This window comes from Triturus cristatus, chromosome 2_2 (assembly GCF_964204655.1).
Source record: "Triturus cristatus chromosome 2_2, aTriCri1.1, whole genome shotgun sequence".
NCBI lineage: Eukaryota > Metazoa > Chordata > Amphibia > Caudata > Salamandridae > Triturus > Triturus cristatus.
In genome coordinates this window covers 256,187,563-256,205,204 of record NC_140582.1, presented here as the reverse complement: position 1 = coordinate 256,205,204, position 17,642 = coordinate 256,187,563, and the positions used below count along the sequence as shown (strand labels likewise).

The 17,642-nt window shown below is 46.0% G+C and overlaps 1 long non-coding RNA gene across 1 annotated transcript in view; it reads right to left on the bottom strand.

Moving 5' to 3' along the window:
- The window catches only part of LOC146862104 (uncharacterized), a 41,998-nt gene extending 37,568 nt beyond the window's left edge, over positions 1–4,430 (bottom strand). Inside the window, exon 1 of the long non-coding RNA XR_014978380.1 lies at positions 4,313–4,430. This is a non-coding gene — a long non-coding RNA (uncharacterized LOC146862104). The remainder of the gene's footprint in view (positions 1–4,312) is intronic.
- Between the last annotated feature and the right edge of the window lie 13,212 nt (positions 4,431–17,642).

Here is a 17,642-nt window from a genome sequence, read left to right as displayed (position 1 = left end):
CTAGAAGTCTCTATCAGATATAGTAATAGGTATGTTCATGTCTGTGTTTCACTACTCAAAAAAAGCATATCAACAACATCTTTATATATCACTAACTCAATTTCTAATGCTATGCTTTATATGAAGAGCAACATGTCTGTTCTCCTAATTCCACAATAAAAACAACAAGCATTTGCAATGCAATAGGTCTCGCAGTTATACGAGTTTGAGCTATTGGCATTATAAATGACAGTGCCTTTTATTTATGTTTTAAATAACCAAACTTAAATAAAAAGCATTGTCATTTACAATGCCAATAGCTCAAACTCCTATAAATGCGAGACCTATTGCTTTGCAAATGCTTGTACTGTAAAGTTAACCCTACTTAAATAAGACTGTAGCTCAGTGCGGCCATGTAATCCCTTATTCGCTGCCTCGGGTTCGGCTTTGATCAGAACAGCAGTAAGCATTTATGCAGATCAGGCGCGTGTTACTGTCTAACTGTTCAACAGTGCAGAATACAGTAATGTTTGTGTCCACTTCTCTGCTCGTCCGCATGGACAGTGCTCCCGGGTAAATTCGCTGGAAGGCTGCCTGCCCAGAGGAAGTTGTAAAAGTCACATACTTCACTATTCGTCGCTTCCCTCTGCCCCCTGCGTCACCCCGCCCTCCCAAGATGAAAGGAAGCAGACATTTGTTTAGAGCTTGTAAATTCCGAACCAATTGCCCTGCGTCCCTGAATGTGAAAGGGCCTTGATAAGATCTGCTTGTAGGCCTTTGTCTGGAGTGTGCTGCGTGTTAACACCTCAATGCAGTGCAGGGAGCCTCTTCTACTGCAAGCTGTCGTGGTGGCTCAGATAAAACCCGGGATAGCCAGATCAGAGGGATTTTAAAACAAAACAATAGGTTTCGGCTTTCATTAAGTTAAAGCCATTTGCTTTGCTATACAATACCATTAGCAAAGCAAATGGCTTTAACTTAATCAAAGGCGAGAACTATTGCATTTTCAATGCTTGTTTGTAAGGGAAGCAGAAGACTGAAGGGTTTGAAGATATACAACTGTCATTTACAACGCCTAGAAACCACAACGTGCCGCATGATGTGCTGTATGCAAAGCTATTGTTGTGGTGTGCTCCTGGGCAAGTCGAGTCTCGGGACCCAATATTGTGTGCGATAGTGCACTCCAGAGCTGAAAGACACCCCTCACCCCACTGTCACCCAGCCCCGCGTGTTTCCTTTCTCATGGGGCGGGAGCACGCAGTATATAATCTCTACATCCATTCTTTACATGAAAACACTTCAGTCACTTTAGAAACATGTAGCTCCGTGTTTAAAATAAGCCCCAGGCGCTAGATCTGCTAAGGCACTCGCATTAACCCTGCTGTGTAACGCTGCCCTGAAAAGGTGCAGCTTTTACTAAAGCACAGTCCGAGTTGGTGCAGAAAAAGTAGCTGCCTGAAAGGGTTAATCTTCCTGCGCAGCTTGAGTTTGAGCCCGGAAGGAGGCAGCTGAACCTTCGGAGTGGGGGGAGGAGGAGGAAGAGCCTGGGAGGGCTGGTGTTAAAAACAACAAAAAAACACACCACACCCCCCCGGGGTATGAGAAAGGTTACGGAAGATTTATATAGCGCGAACTCGAACCGAAGGTATCAGAGCACTTTACACGAGCACCAGTTTCATAACAGAGGGACACATTCATTACTAAGCATAGGGAGATTTCGTGATTTGGCCAGAATCACAGGATTTGTGAGCCTTTTGCCAAACTCGAACCTGGTTTCTCAGATTCAAGGTCGGCCGCCTTGTCCGTTAAGCCACATCCTCTCACCCCCCCCCCCAGGGTTTCACTTCCTTGCGTTATAAAATATATTATTTTATTTTTGTTAGTGCTCTGCATAATGCACTTTCTTCGGTGTCATTATTATCTCCGTGAAACTTACTTTTTTGTAAGGGAAGCGGAATACTGAAGGGTTTGAAGACATACAACTGTCATTTACAACGCCTAGAAACCACAACGTGCCGCATGACGTGCTGTATGCAAAGCTATTGTTGTGGTGTGCTCCTGCGCAAGTCGAGTCTTCGGACCCAATTGTGTGCGATAGTGCACTCCAGAACTGAAAGACACCCCTCACCCTACTGTCACCCAGCCCCCGTGTTTCCTTTCTCATGGGGCGGGAGCACGCAGTATATAATCTCTACATCCATTCTTTACACAAAAACACTTCAGTTACTTTAGAAACATGTAACTCCGTGTTTAAAAGAAGCACCAGGCGCTAGATCTGCTAAGGCACTCGCATTAACCCTGCTGTGTAACGCTGCCCTGAAAAGGTTCAACTTCTACTAAAGCACAGTCCGAGTTGGTGCAGAAAAAGTAGCCGCCTGAAAGGGTTAATCTTCCTGTGCAGCTTGAGGTTGAGCCCAGAAGGAGGCAGCTGAACCTTAGGAGTGGGGGGGAGGAGGAGGAAGAGCCTGGGAAGGCTGGTGTTAACAACAACAACAAAAAACACGCATTGGCCGCACGCGCGCCTCCCGCTTTAAGTTAAAAAAAAAAAAGACAAGCTCAGCGGAGCGTGGCGCGCGCGCGCTTGGGGGCGGGGGAGCGGACCCTTTGAAGTGCTCCTAAAAAGCGAAGTGCATGACTGCACGATGCGCGTGATTGTGCGAGTGCTAGCCATGCAATCCGCTTTTTGGGAGCACTTTTCTTACCCGTTTTCTATAGTCTCGCTTTGCGATCGCTTACGCGATAGCAAGGCGAGACCTAAAAAAGGAAATACAAAAAGAAATATGAAAGAAATTTGAATTTGGCGGGTTGATGTTACCCGTCAGTGATAATATAAGGGATAAAGTACCCTCTGCCAGACATTATAAGGATATTGCAAGTCACCGATTAGTTCCATGACCATATATAGGAATGAGGCTGAAGGTTGAGTTCCTTTATAAAGTTGTTATCTTGTACACCAGGGGTACTTTACCACATATAATACATGGCCACACAATCACCTTTCCCACAAACATGCCTAGCTCTTTCACATAAAATAGCGAGCATGTTTGCAAACATGAAGATTAAAAATAAAACCTCTAGGGCAAAATTAAACTCATGAAAAACCTGTTAAATTTTTGTTGCAAACAGATATTAAAACAGTTCAATAGAACTCTGTTTACAATATAGCTCGGACTGTTTTAAGTTTAAGTATTTTATTTAGCATAGTTACTTAAAACCATTGCTACAAAATATCTCATAACATTTCAACAATTGTGTAAATAATATAAAACAGTTTACAAAAAATCAGTTAAAATCAGTGCAGGCTGATTGATCTTTGCAATACATTGGTAAAATAAGCATTTATTTAGCAGCGCCCGACTTTTACTTTTTAGCTATATTGATGTTCTAGTCGGAAAATAGCTTTTACTTTTTAGCAATATTGATGTTCTAGCCGGAGATCAGCATCTCGATATTGTGGCATTTTCTTCTCCACTTGTCTCATAAATTTTACAAGGCAGAAGTTCAGCTGCGTGTCCTCTGGTGCAAAGAATGCCAGCACAGCCATCCTCCGTTTGCAGATAACGCTCTGAATAAAAAGTGGTTTTAAAAGGTGTTTCCTTTCCTGTATTAGTTCTTTGCACATACAGAGGAGGTGCAGCATGTCTTCTTGTGCTGCACCACACAGGCGACAGATGGAATCGGATTGTTTTTTCAGCCAGTGCAGAAAGTGCTTTGTGCATGGTAGCAGGCCAAATCGGTATTTTAAGAATTTAATTTTTGTGGATTTGGCAAACCCCAGGGCTAGGAGCTGAAGATCATCCAGCCGTGCGACCTTCTGAATAGGGCTGCTATTGTTAGGGCCTGTTTACAGAATCATGCCAAACCTCATGTAACCAGATAATGCCAAACCTCATGTAAAAAGATAATATTTGTTACATATGTTTTAAATTGTTTATTTTGCTAATCATGTGTAAATTAATACCTTTTGTCCAAAAGATGTTGGTTACTGTCAGAATACCTTTTCTGTTATTATGCTCAAGTAATTTAGTAATCATGTTCTTATGGAATATCACATGTCCCCACAAACGTTGTTCGCCCTTCGTTTCTATTCATCGTCACGTGTTCAGGGATAAGACATTTGTTTGCATATGGCTGGAACGCTCCCATGAGTCACGTTGCAATTAAGACAGTTGGCACATTGCTTGGAACACGTTCATGAAGCACGTTTGATGGAAACGGTGATGGCACGTGTATTTCCCCTATGTGTGTTCAAGTAACCCCACCCTCTTGCTAAAGCTATTTAAACCCTACGCGAGCTCAAGCATTCGCTTGTGCTCGTTGTTTCCCCGCTTACCTGAAGTTCATCGTCTTCCTCCTGATCTTCCTTCCCAGCAACCCAGCACACCAGTCGATCTTCCGGCTTCTGGATGCTCGGCCCAGTCTTCCTGTCCTCTTCGGTTCGTCTTCCCCGCCCACAGCGAGCAGAAGTCCTGCTTCTTCGCTCCGAGTTCAGCTTTTAAAGGAGCCACGGTCTGAAAAAGAAAACAGAGTGAGTTAGCGATCGCGCACAGAACAATAGGAAGAAAACAAGTAAGTTTTTGGCTTTTATTTTAAAAACGAAAAAGGAAAGACATAATACAAAGACTTTGTTTTAAAAAACATTCAGCTAAAGATTGGAACTTATCTTTTCGTGATTCTTTCACCGATGTTGGCATCAAGCAAACAAAAAGGAAAGCAGCATCTTTTCTTTTGAGGTCTGAAAGAGAAAACAGGAGAACTTTAATTTCAAGAAAAAATACATTTGCATATTACAATTGAGGCAATTTAGGTTTGTAAGTTTGTAATGCAATAGTCCAAATCAACATTTCATGGTTCTTTAGAATAATGTAATAGTGTGTTTTATTCTTTTGCAGAATACAGCGCTTGATTTCAAAATAACAAAACAGCACATAGACCATAAGATGTTCTGGTAGATATAAGACCAGAATTAAGAGGTATGATGGTTTATGGTGGCGATAAATAGATAAAAGAACTGCTCTTTTGTATTATTTGATCTGAAATATTGGTAATTGGATTTTTGTGTTCTTTTTGAATAATCAGAGATACAACACCAGAGAAGATCGAATACTCACAACCGAATAGAAGAGTGGAGTGTTTCTCTCTCTCTTTATTATTTTGTCCCACTTCCCCCTTCCCTTAAGTCTTTGCGTCTAGTAAACTGTTTTTACAATTCAGTTTGCTGGAGGTAAGTTCTTGGGGGCAGCCGAGAAAAATCTTCACGTCTCTCAAGGTGAACCCACTGGGCTTCAGGTGAGTGAAGGTTTGACAGCTATGTCTCCAATCCAGGATTGACTCTTTACTGTTTTCTTTGTTATACTTTTGAGGAGGCAAGGACTTGTACAAATTTCCCAAAGCTCGATGAGACCTAGAGTGGTCAGCCTAGCTCCTAAGTATTTTGCCGCTGGTGATGATTTTTTCTGTTGTAGTTCTGACCACAAATGCCAATGTAGGGTTTCTGCTTTTGATTTTCTTACTTTGTCCCAAAAGATGACTGTCATGCCTTTTCTTGCAAGGGTCTGTTTTTGAAAACCAAACTCGAGCCTAATCTGTGCTGGAGAGACTCTTGTTGGTAGACCAAAAATTATTCTATACACTTTTGCGACCACACCATCCAGGAGCTTAGAGTCCCTTCCTCTCTGTGCCTCACTCCCGTAAGTTATTGTAGGTAGGAGTTGTGCCCGTATTACTTCAACCAATGGGGCAAGTGAGGGGTCGTTCAGTTTGGAGTTAAGATTGAGGCTGCTAGGGCTGTTTCCTTCCATTTGATTGTGTCCCTTTGGGCTACGAAGTGCCCACCTTGGTCGATGATCACCCCCAAGTATTTATACTCTATTGCTGAGTCTATGCGGGTCTTGCCCCAAAACCAGACAGGTATTTTTTTAGAGTTCTTTTTAATTGTCATGGTTTTGGATTTCTCCAAGTTAATATTCAGATTATTTGCCTCGGAGTACCCAAATGTAATGTTAAGAACATGCTGTAAACCCACCTTCGTTTGGCTACTCAAAACTAAGTCGTCAGCATAAAGTAAGCATGGTAATACTAGGCTCCTGATCTTTGGAGAATGTGAATTGCTGGCATTTAGTAACGGGATAAGGTCTGCAAGGAACAGGTTAAATAAGGTCGGGGCCAGCACGCAGCCTTGCTTGAGGTCTTTCGTTGTTGGTATCTTCCTTGATAAAGTTGACCCGTTCGCCCAACTTTACTTGAACCCAGGTCTGAGTATGCAGATTAATTAGCTGATTTAGCAAAGCCTGGAGTATGCCCCAGCTGGCCAGTTTTGACCAAAGCCTGTTGCGATTTACGTGATCAAAAGCCACCCGGTAATCGATAAAGCACAGGTATAACGGCATTTTTGTAGACTCTGCCTTATCGATTAACAGAGCCATAGTTGTTAAGTTTGTTACAGTCCCAACAGATTTGGAGAAGCCAGTTTGGTTTAGGGGGATGATCGAGTTGTCTTCCCCCCAAAGTTACAGTTCATCAAGCAGAGTGCCCGCAAAATATTTTGCCTCATTGTCCAATAGGGCAGCTAAACGATTGTTGCTAGGCAGAGACTTATCTCCTGATTTAAAAATTGGCGAAATTATCAAACTCCGCTAGGATGGAGGAAGTAGGCCTGTCTGCCTTATTTCCATGAATAGAGGGCTAAGTGCTTTTGCCCAATAATCTATGTCTTGTTTGTAAAGCACAGGTGGTATTCCATTGGGTTCCGGCGCTCCTTCTTGTCTTCCGATCTTGATGTAGCTTTTAATTGTTTTAAGGTAATCGTTTGAGGGTATAACTCCCGGTAGTTCTCCTTTGTTGCATTCCTGTGCTGTTGCATTTTCCTCATTGGGTTGATGCTTAAAAGTGGTAGACCACTGTATTGTGTCTATGCTGGTTCTTGGTGAAAGTGATTTCTAAGGTAGGTAGCCCAATCCTCTTCAGATTAGTTAGAAGACAGACCCTCATGTGATGGGCGGGTGAATCTTTTTTATTGTATTGCTGTAGTACTGTGGCTAGTTTTAAGATGTAAGTTGGAGACCACCGCACCTGCCGCAACAAATAACTAATAGTATTTTTTATGGATCTTATCTTACTCTTTTGCATCGTAGTGAGGTTGGAATCGCCTCTATAGCCCTGCTGAGACCTTGATTTAATTGGGGCTGCAAAAGATTTTGCCAAGGCATTCGTGTAGTTTATCCATTTCTCTATTTCATTGCCCCCTTCACGTGATTCGAATAAAAGTGTTTCAGCTTGCTGGAAGTTCTCTTGCGTCGCTTGCACACATTTTATTTTCCTGTAATTGATTGTGGTGGTTATGCCTGGCTGGCCCTTCCATTTTGTGAGTTTTGGAATATTTGTATGAAGTATGAGCTCCTGAGGCCGGTGATCGCTATCAGCTTTGTTGCCCATACTGAATGAGAAAATTTTGCTGAAAAGGGTTAGAGACACAAAGGTACAGTCCAGCGTTGAATTTTTGGTTAATGAATGGTGAATGAATGCAGGGGGGAGTGTTGCCTGTACTTCTGCCGTTCGCAGCTCTGAGCATAAGGTGTTCAAACTCCTCTATAAGGCACTGGCTGGTTTTTGTGGGTAATTCTGATGAATTGTTGCCCTGTGGCGGGATATTCCATAACTGGTTGTGTATAGTTACTTCCTCCGCTATCGATGAGGCAAGTAGATGTAGATTAAAGTCCCCTGTAAGTATCATATCTGGTGTACTGACCTCACTCATGCATACCTCTACAAAATTAGCCAATTGTTTTGCATCGTTGGATTTCCTGTTCGGATGTATATACGTATTTATTACTACTATATCCTTGTGCCCGTTCCCTGGTGGCCCATTTGAGGTAGAGATTTTTATGGTGATGGATTCTGGTGTTATCAAACCAACTGTATGAACTGAGGTTGTACAGGTGTTATTTACACAGATTGCCAGGCCTCCCTGTAGGTGTCCATATCTTGCCTTTTTGAGAGCTGGTGCAAAGAAACTTAAATATTCCTGTAAGTGCGGTGGATCTATCAACCATGCCTCCTGTAGAGGAATAATGTGAAATGACCTTTGATGGTTTTTGAAGACCTGGTCTGCCATCTTGCTGTTTAGTAAGTAAATTCATTTCTCCTCTTGGCGAATATTGCCGGCTATTCTGTCAATTGTTTCTTGCTTGATTAGTAACTGTCCTCGTGGGCCATCTTGATGTGAAAACTGGGCGATATATCCGCATTTTCTGTGACTGCCTCATGGTGGCCGGCGAGCGCCCTCTTACCCCTCTCAGTACCGACTTTGAGATGTTGGTCCGGTCTGTTAACATTCTATCCGCGTGCTGCTGGACTAGCCGGTGTGCTGATAGATTTTATGTTTATGCCCCAGTTTTCAAATGTTGAACTTTCCAATTTAGGGGCATATTATCAAGGACGGCGTTAAAAATTATCGCCGGTTTAGTGGCAGAAAACTGCCGCTATAGCGGCGATAATGGGCTTGATAATATGCCCATTGAGAATTCCAATAGAATTCCATGTTCTGGTGTGAACATGCCAGTTCCCAAGTTGTCCATGTGACCTCACCCCCCTCGGTGTCACCATGACTGACAAACTCTACTGAGTCCAAATCTGTAGAAGTTACCTCCGATAACGAGGGTATGTGTGACAATGGACGAAGAATGTTCCCTCGGTTTAATGTGTCGTGGGCCCCTCTTGATCTGTATAGTGGTATAAACTCCTGTTCTTGTGGGTGCAGGTTCCTACTTCTTCACCTAGCGATAGTTGCCATGAAGAACCTGTGATGGTAGGTTGTTGGTTGGAGTCAGGGACCAACCCTTTTTCAGGAGCCAATATAATTGAAGGAATTTTGCCCATTTCCACTGGAGATGGTTGATTTGGAAGATCAGATGTTTCGGGCAGTGTCAGTCTAGAGAGGTGGGCAAAGTCCTCCTTTTTGGAGATAAGTTTTTGGTTTCGACCCTTTCTCCTTTAGGCTCGCCTTTGTTTGGCATTTGACGTTGCTCTTGGGACAGCCGACTCTACCGCTGACTTCTGAGCAGATTCAGATACTGGTGCCTGAGTCTTGTTACGTCCATCATTTTTGGCACTGCCTCTTATTGACGGCTTTAGAGTGGGTGGCCTAAGAACCCAGTTTCCCGCATCATATGTGCTTGTTCCAGTTTTATCCTCAGTGGAGTAAGTGCCCTATGGCTTAAGGTCGATGGAGTTCTGTGTTGAGTCTTTGATTTGGGTACACAAGTTGCTCAGTATAGAGGGGAGAGAGGCCAGTTTGTCAACTATTGCGCTGCACCCGCAGTTTAGCTCCCTTTCTTGAAGTTTTCCATGTGAGCTCTGAAAAAGCGAATTTAGAGCTCCAAGTTTTTCATCAATAGCCATCACAAACACTGCCAGTGTGTTTAATAGAGTTAGCTGAGTGTCCATTTTATCTGATTGATACTGGAGGGCTTCCACCAGAAGTTGCAGTAGGCTAGCCCAGGCATTTTCTGATTTCAATTTTTTGCTGAAGGCTAGTTGAATTTCCTAAGTCGGATGTCGGTAACAGGGCCTCCCTTCCCTCGATCCCTTTCAACTCTTTGTTCTTTGGTGTGGAGGGATTTTGAGGGTCCAACATGGGCCTCACTGGTGTTTGCTGTGAGGGATTTATCAATAATTCCTCCCATTCCCCAGCTTCAATATTGGAGAGCTCCTCTGAATTTTCCGGGTATTGTCCTAGAGCTATTTTCCGTTCTGGGTGGCGTTGATGACAATAACAGACGGGGATCTGGCGGTAGGGTTGATTTGGTCCTTACTTCTTTGATGGCAATAGGTGATGCACCTAGCTCTATTATAGACAAGTCCTTGTCAGTGGTGCAATTGTTCCTTATTTTCCCATTACGGTCTCCCTCGTCCTGCTGTTCTATGTGTTCTCTTCCAGGTTGTCCAAGAGGCTGCGCCAACTTCATTGTTATTTCTAGATCGATGTGTGTATTTGCTTTTGCCATTCCTACTTCAGCGAAACACTGGGGCCCTTGTAGCAGTGATTTGGCATTGCTTTGCGGATCCGATATTGAAGCAAGTATACTGTGTGTTAGATGTGGGTCCTGCTCTTCCCATTATCCAATGGTTTAAGAGGTGAAAGCGGAGTATTAAGACCTTGTGCTGAAATAGAGCTTGAGAAGAGGGCATCCCCTGGGTTTTTTAGGAACTGACATTTTGTATAAATCTTAGGCTGTGTCATTTTGTGACAGTTCTGAGTTGGTCTTGCCTTCAGCTTGTTATCCCTTATGTCGGGGCCCATGTCAGGAGAAATGTCGCCTGCTCTAGTTTTTGGGTGGGGCTCAGCCATACAGCCCTTTGGCGACAAGGATCCTCTTTTGCGTTTACTCGTTTTTGTCCTAGGCAGGCACCCTCTGACCCTGCCAGATCTCATTTCCTTTTTGGCTGGTTGTCCTCTTTGGCCTGCATGCAGCCCACACTAACCGCCTACCACTTGCTGCCTCTTGCCATTTTTACCGGCCTCTGCTGGGACTGCTCCGGATGCTAGAGCCTTGGGATGCTGGCTGCTGACTGCCGGCCTCCCCTCCCCTCCCGGTGCTTCTATAGCCTCCGTTGTCTCCGGTGCACCAGTTACCCATCCCACATCCTCCTCTGCGTTCCCCACAGCTCCCGCTGCTCTGCTTCACACTCCAGGTCAGAATCCAATCCTCAGTTTTGTTTCTTGCCACAGACTCCAAAGGGGAAAGGCTGGCTTGCTAGTACGCAGGTACACTGGTGAAGTCGCTAGTTAAAAGGCCCCCGTCTCCCCCCACCGCTGAAAGCGGTCAAATAGGCTCCAAGGGGCTGCCACTCGACAATGCACTCACTGTGACCGGAGTCGGTGCTGGTCTGGAACTGGTCCAACTCACAGTTTTAAACACAGCTCCAAATGAGCCGAGGCAAGCAGGGTGGTCGAAGTGGGGCAGAACAAGACAAAAAACCACCACACGCCACAAACCAAAGCTACACAACGAGCCGTGCCCACCTCGCTCCACCAGGTCCAGAAGGTCTGTCAAGACCGTCAAGTCCGCGGTCCGCAGTCAATCTCCCACCAGGCTTTGTCCGGCTCTTCCCAGGCGGGTGGCGGGGGGCACAGAAACGCCGGCAGGACTAGTCCACAGGCCCGCCCGCTCTGCCGCTCCACCTCTGCTTACGAAGACTAGGTTTGGCCTGGAATCCGGCCTGGTATCCAGCGATGAGGAACTCCCCCCCCCCCCCCCCCCCCCCCCCGGGAGGTCAGCATCTCGGGGCACCCGCGGCTCACGGTTCTGCGGCTCTGCGGCTCAAACCAACAGTGCTGCCAACGCCTGCTCACCGCTGCCACTGCTGTTCCTGCCCTCTGCTCTCGGCTCTAGGTACGGAAGAAATACTTTCTTCATTACCATCAATAGCTCGGACTGTGTAGAAACATGCAGAATGGTTCTAGCTTTTCCCAAACTATCTAGTGAGTGCAAAAGATGAACATATTCTCTCTGCTTGTCCTTGTAAGCTAAAAAACTACAACAGAAGAAAGAAAAGCAACATTCAATTTTACTTGATTTAAACAGCTGCTTGAATTATGCTACATGGCCTGACCTGCCTTTCACCTCGGCTGCCGGCTCTGGCAGAAGGCATTGTGATGTTAGAACTCCATTGTAATAACTTATATTAGAACATTGGAATGTTGGGAGCTCCATTTAATACAATGGACTGCTCTGGGAATCCGCAGAGCAACATTCCAATGTTGTTTTTGTTCACAGCTGCTGCTGTGATCTAAGGACATATGGAGCCGAGGGGATTTAAACCCCCTCGGGCTCCGAGAGGCCTTTGTTTTTAGTAATTAGAACATTTTGCCTTCCAGGGGCAGAATTTTCTACTACCCTTAGAGCCCTCCTAGCGGCCTCTATCGGCCATTAAAGGCCAGCTTCCTTGTTAAGTGCCTTTGCCTTCGGCTCAGGTCTTTAACACTGGAGCGACCCTCTAATGGCCGGTAGAGCCCGCTAGGTCGAGCTCCAAGGCTATAATAGCCGAGGTCTGACATCTTTTCTTAATAATTAGCGACTGGGTGCGTCACAAGTCGCCAATTATAAAGAAACTAGAGACAGGTGAATACACAGAATTACAGAATATACACATTACAGAATCCCATGTAAGACAATAGGAACAAAAATACTACACACTATAGTATAAGTTCTTCTGTGGGTAAAATTATATTCCACTCTTTATTGGTCTAGATACAGACAGCTAATTGTCTCACAGAGCTAAAATAATATGTCCGGGGGGGGGGGGGGATCAAAAGTTCAGCTCCATCAGTTAATGCTTTTTGCTACATTTACATACAGATATGCTCACGTGTATCAGCCATTGATTGATTGCAACTGGCACTCATGATTTATTAAGTCACCATCAGACCAGCATACTGCAGTTTCATTGGTCCAGGAGTCAGCGAAGTGTCTAGCCTTCATTGAGAGAAATATTGAGAGAAACAGCAATTCACCTTGCACTCTGGAGCCTACATCTGACTATAATGATTGAATTGGCGCTAACAGTGCATTAGCCGTCTAATTTATTTTGAGTGAGCATTGAGCATTACTGACTCCAAACCTGGGCATACAGTCACAATTCCAGAAGAATGGTACAAGTCTGAGCAGGAACTCAAACTTCTCACTTCATGGTGCAAAAGCCAGGGTGTACTAAATATTACTGGGAGATGGTGCAAATCAGTGTATGTCCTGACTGGTAATGAGTGATGGTGCAAACCTGAACATGCACTAAGGAGAATGGAGTGCAAATTTAGACATGCAGTGAGGATTGATCAGTGATGGTGTAAATCTGAACAGGCACTACGCATTACTGACTGATCAGGCAAATACACAAACAAAAACAAAAGCATATAACAACACAGGCTAGCCTATCATCATAGGAATGCCAACATGCATCACTTTGTGTATGTTGTATCCTTCTCTTTTATGTATAGGTCTCTGTGCACAATGTAAAAGCCAGACTCACTAGCTTTGACAAAACCTGTTTTATGTGTATATATCACATTTGCCCTGTTGCTTTCAAACAAGCATCACTTAATGTGTTGCTGCTATATTCAGATCTTGTGTAGATGATTGAATATCAAATAAAATATGGACTGTTAGCATCTTGCAAATGACCCAAAGAGCCCAATTTACAAAATAAATAACATGCTTACATATGGTTTATGCATGGAAAAGTTCAAAGCTTTGCATGTATGTATTAGTTGTGATTCGCAAAAGCACAAATATCCTAGATGAACTCCCAGCGCACCAGGCCTCCTTGGCTCTGCCATGGTTAATCCTGTTGTTTTGCTGTGTTGCCTATGTTTTGCCAGAGCTGATTTAGAGACTACACTGCCAGTATCTTTTTCATATAACTTGCCTTTTTCTCTCCCATTGTGGCAGTTCGTTTTGCACTGCGCCATTTAGTAGCTGCTCGCTCCTTCTCACCCCTCCTTTTTCCTGCTTTCTCTCTCACACCTCCCGCCATCCAGTGCCCAGCCCACCCTCCCTGGACCTACTTAATGGAGGTTACAGCACACCCCCATTAAGAAGATCCAGGTTCTGCTTCTCCTACAGCAGGTCTCTCTGACTCTGCAATGGTCACTCCTCTTGCCTGTTGTCTTGCAGTGTTGCCTCTGCTTTGCCTATGCTGATTTAGAGACTGTACTGCTGGTATCTTTGTCCTATAATTAGCCGGAGCTCAACTTACCTTTTGCTCTCCCATTGTTGCATTTTATTTATTCACCATGCTGTTTAGGAGCCGCTTGCTCTTTCCTGCCTACTCCTTTTCCTGCCTTTCACTCGCCCGCCACCCAGTGCCCCATACCCGCCCAGGACCTACTTAATAGAGGCCGCAGCACAACCCCATTAAGCAGATCCCAGATCCACTTCCCCGAAAGCAGGTCTTTCTGACTCTGCATGGTGACTCCTCTTGCCTGTTGTCTTGCTGTGTTGCCTGTGCTGATTTGGAGACTGCACTGCCCGTATCTTTTCCATATAATTAGCCTTAGATCAACTTGTCTTTTGGTCTCTCATTGTTGTACTCCATATTGCATTGTGCCATTTAGGAGCCGCTCGCTCCTTCTTGCCCTTCCTTTTGCCACCTTTCACTCTCCCGCCACCCAGCGTCCCGCCCAGAACCTACTTAATGGAGGCGGCAGCACAGCTGCACCACCGGTGGGCCTAAGGAGCAGCAAAGCCAAGCCCGTCTGCGCCTGAAATGCGCACAGCACCAGGAACCCTGGCCCTTCAGCACCCATAGATACTCCTCCGCAAAACTCAGAGCCCTGGAACCCAGACGCCGCAATGACAACTGCTGCCTTGCATCCCCTCGATCAACTGTAGGACTTTGCACCTGCAATCACAGCCTCTTCGCCTGCAACTCAACACCTCCTGCCCTCACGGAATCCTTCATCATACTCTCCTCACCAACCATGATGCCACTGAACCACTCCACTCTGCAAACACGCCACTGAGATCTGGCACACCATCACCACCCTCACCCCCGATAATGTCTTCATTACTGAGACCTGGCTCAACCCCTCTGCCAACACTAACATAGCTATTGCAATGCCAGCAGGGACAGGATGAAACACTGGGACTGCACCAACAAACACAGAGGGGGCATCACCATCATACACAGAGAAAACATCTGTTGCATCACCACCGAAGACAACACTACACCTATCATGGAGCAGCTCAACTTCCAACTTCAAACCGATGGCAGAACGACCATCAGAGACACACTTGCATAGAGAACCCCAGGTCCACGCCCTGGCTTCAGCAACGCCATTCCAGAATTCATTATCCCATTCACCATCGGCTCCAAACACTACATCTTCTTCGGTGCGCTCAACTTCCACCTCGACGACCCCAAAGACACTAACACTGCCAACATCCTGGAAAGCATGAGCAATATCGGCCTCACACAACTGGTCACTGATGCCACATGCAGCGCAGGAAACAAGCTTGACCCAAATTTCACTGCCAGTGACAGGTCAAGTACAGTCATGCCACCAAACTCACCTGGACCAACCACGCCATTGTCCACTTTACTATTGCAGGAGCACCATACACCACCACCAAGACCTCAAGCTCCTTCCCTCCACTGCTGGAGCAAATTGACAGAGACACAATTGACGAACACAGTCAACACCCCCATCCTGACCCCGCAACCAACCTCAAACAGGCCGTTGAAAACCTCTCTGCCTGGATCACCAAATGCACCAACAGAGTCGCCCCTATCAAGCCATCTACGTCCAATAAATCCACCAAACAAGCCAGCTGGTACACATCAGAACTCAGGACCATGAAACACAACTGCAAACATCCAAAAAGATAATGGCACACCAGCAAATATCTCACAGACTGAACCTCCTTCAAATCTGCCCTCAGCAAATACCATCAACACCTAAATGACACCAGTTGAAAAATGCCCTAGCAGACCGCATCAAAGCCAGCTCCAACCACAGCAAGGAACTCTTTAACATCTTTAGAGGGATCTTCTGTCTGTCAGCCACCGAGAACCAGATCACCCCTTCCCAGGAACTCTGCAACACCCTGGCAGACTACTTCCACAATAAGATATCCACCATCTACGGTAACTTCGAACTCCAACCTACAGACCTCCACAGCCTCCTCACGCCAACTGACTCCACCCGCAATCACCCCTTCACTGCATGGAAACATCTCACTACACAGAGCACCACTGCCATCATGAACTCCATCGACGCTGGCGCGCCCATGGTTCCCCACCCCCCACCATTTTCTCTACTTTGGGAGCAAGAAAATCAGCGGTGAACTCACCTGAACACATCCATAACCACGGCCACCTTCCCCAATCAATGGAAACACACAGAGGTAAGACCTCTCCTAATGAAACCCTCCACTGACCCCAATGATCTCAAGTACTACCACCCCAACTCTGCTCTCCTTTCCCGCCAAAGTCCTCGGGAAGGCCATCAACTGACAACTCGCCGAACACCTGGACAACAACAGCCTGCTAAACACCTTCCAGACCAGCTTCGGCACCAATCACAGCACTAACACTACCCTGATCATGCCACCATGACATCAGAATCTTCCTTGACCGGGGAGACACCGTGGCCCCGATTCTCCTCGACCTCTCCACAGCATTTGGCACCGCATCCCATCACACCCTCATCAAGAGACTTTGCCACATCAGGATCCAGGGAGGTGCTCTCAAATGGATCGCGTCCTTCCTCACAGAACAAACCCAAAGAATTTGCCTACCATCCTTTACGTTGGAACCCAAGATCATCATGTGTGGCATTTAACAAGGTTCATCCCTCAGCCTCACCCTGTTCAACACCTACATGACGCCCCTGGCCAACATCATAAGAATCCATGGCCTCAACATAATTTCCTACACAGCAAACACCCAGCTCATCCTCTCGGTCTCAGAAGAGCCCTCCACCACCAGGACCAACTTCCAGAACTGCATGATGAGCTTTGCCGAATGATGAAAACCAACTGCCTAAAGCTCAACGAGGACAAGACTGAAATGCTAATCTTTGGAAACAATACCTCCCCATGGAATGACACCTGGTGGCCTTCCGAACTCGGACTGACACTCACACTGACAGACCATGCCCACGACCTTGGTATCATCCAGGACAGCAAATTCACCATGAAATGTCAGATCAACGCAATTGCCTCTGCTTGCTTCCACACCATTCACATTTGAAAGATCTTTAGCTGGCTCCCCATCAACACCATGAAAACCATCACCTAAGCCCTAGTCACTAGCCGAATTGACCACGGCAATGCTCTCTATGCTGGAATCACCACCCAACTCCTGAAGAGACTCCAGATACTACAGAACCCAGCTGCCAGACTCATCTTCAACCTCCTCAAATAGACCCTGATCATCGCCCACCTCATAAACCTCCTGCACATAAACAATCATTAAAAAAAAATACGTTTTAGTAGAAACGAGTCTTTAGAGTGAGGGCAAGATGGCGGCCGCACGCTCGGCCGAGTGAGCTGGTTGTTGGTGTTTCCTGGCTCAACTCCCCCCCCACTCCTGTGCGGTCCTCAAGCGATGAAGAGTTGAATCGATTCAGTCGTGTAGCGGCATGATTGTGCAGGCCACCTCTGCCTGTGGTATACAACCGCTCTTACCCGCTTGTTTTCTAGGGCCCTCTCGATGCCGCCTAAGAATACCGCTAAGGGCACTAAGACCCGGGGACCTCCCGTGGGCGCAGACACAGGTGCTGGGAGTCCCATGAAGGCTACTAGCGGCAAAGCGGGTGATGCAGGAGCACGTCGACAAGCTGATGGTCTCTCTCCAGCCTCAGGGGGAAAGGGCGGGCCGTCACACGGTTCCAGGCTCAAGCGGGCAGAGGGAAAAACGTGGTGGATATTTCTTGGACGCTCCGGTTAATGGAAACAATGTTGCTACAGGCGTGCCTGCGCTACCCCTGGAAACGCTCTCACAAGGTACTGATTCTGTCTCTTTTGTTAATGCGAGCGAGGAGAGTGGTAGAAATGGGGGGCTCAGGAAGGCTCGAAGGGGGCTAATGGCCGTGCTGATATTACAGATCCTGAGGGAGAGCTGATTACCGCATTATCCTGTACTTTAATAATGGATAAATGGAT